Consider the following 1809-nt stretch of genomic DNA (forward strand, 5'->3'; position numbering starts at 1 on the left):
CGGCAGGAGTGGGGGTGTAGGTTCATTGTGGGGCAGGGGTCAGAGGGCTAAAAATAATTCCCCCACAAGCTCCTCTGTGGACCCTGACTGCCCTCCTGATCTTGCCAAACCTTCCCAACCCCAGCAACCCCCCGCAGATTCTGCCTGCCCCACCCCACAGTTGCCACCTGCATCCCCAATCCCACTGATTGCTCCTGAAGAAGCTGTCTGCTCCCTCATCCCCACCCCAATCACCCCCTCCTGATCCATGGACCCCTGATCCCTCTCTGAGTCTGGTTGCCCCGCACCCCTGTGTCCCCAACCACTCTCCTACTAGCCACCCCGCCCCCGCCCATCCTATCTTACCTTAGATTGGGTAGCCATTTTGACATTTTGAGCCCATCCCCCCAAATGTCTGCACTTAGCCTCACTTTTCTTGGTGAGATCTTTCTGCAGCTTCTTTGTCAACTTGGGATTTGACTACCCTGAATAATTTAGTATCATCTGCAAACTTGGAGATTTCACTGTGTACCCCCATTTCCAGATCGGAACTCCAACCCAGAGGCAGCGATACTACAGTGATACTGCAGTGGTGCCTGAGAGATGAAAAAAATGATCATTAAAGCACCTCCTAGCACACAGTTGCAGCTCTAGTCTGAAAAGAAGAGGCACATAAAACAAAAGAAAACCAGGGGCTATCAGTAGGAGAGTATGAGCCAACCTGGTCAACAATCTGCACTCTGGAGTGCTGAATACTTTTGCTCCTCTGGCAGCTCACAATAACCATAATGTCAAGTCAGAACAAGTGATAAATTAGGTCAATTATTGTACTGTAGACATGCAAGTCACACTAATGCTTTGTAAATATACTGCTATTTTAATTATGGCTATAGATATGTACATTTGTTTTTCTTTGTCATTTAAACATTACAGTGTAGTTAATACTGTTATCTGTTTTCCAGTTAAGTGCAATTTAATTTTCTTTCTTAAGAGAGTTGGATATTTTTCAAAATGAAACATATATATCTCTTTCACTATTTTTTTTCTTTTTTTTAATTCCATGCTTTCTTGGTCTCAACCCTAGGACATAAAATCGTTTCCTTGTTGTATATGCTTTTAGTAACTACTGTTATTCTATTAACATTTTTAAAAGTAAATTAACATTTTATTTGTCATTATTTCACTCATATTTGCTGGTTTTGATCCTTCTTAATGTGACCAGCAAAGTTACCTGAGCGCCTTAATGACAGAAGAACTGACACAAGAAAGCCAAGAACTCAGGCAGGACTTGTACATCCAGTGTTTTAGCTGATATAGTCCCAAAATCAAAATCTGAAGGAACTTCCTGTAAAAACAAAAAAATCTATAAAAAAGTCTATATCTTACATGTAACAAAAGAGAGTTTTGTAAAGCTGCAAGAATGAGAGAAAATATTGTAATCAAAGCCCTGGTGGAACTAGTCCAACCCCACATTTATATGCACGTGCATTTGGAATCTAAGCAACTTCCCTTGGCATCCATTCTCTAATGCAATTCATGGCAGCATGAGGAGATGGTTTGTAAATTTAAATTTCTTCTACCATTTAATGTTTATTATTAACTGAGTTGACATAGTCCAGCAAGATTTTTTCACCTCATGGAAATCGTTACAATCATCTCAGCCTGTATCTTTCTTTACTAATCAGTTTTCAAAGAATGGTACTGATGGAAAAAGTTGCAGGAATGAAAAGTATTTCAGTACACATTAAGTTCTGATATATTGCAGTTTCTTCTACTGGCTATTATAAATTATGCACTAACTAGGAAGATATTTGCAACAAGAAATCTAAA

This window comes from Alligator sinensis, unplaced genomic scaffold (genome assembly GCF_000455745.1).
Source record: "Alligator sinensis unplaced genomic scaffold, ASM45574v1 scaffold416_1, whole genome shotgun sequence".
In the NCBI taxonomy this organism is placed as follows: Eukaryota; Metazoa; Chordata; order Crocodylia; family Alligatoridae; genus Alligator; species Alligator sinensis.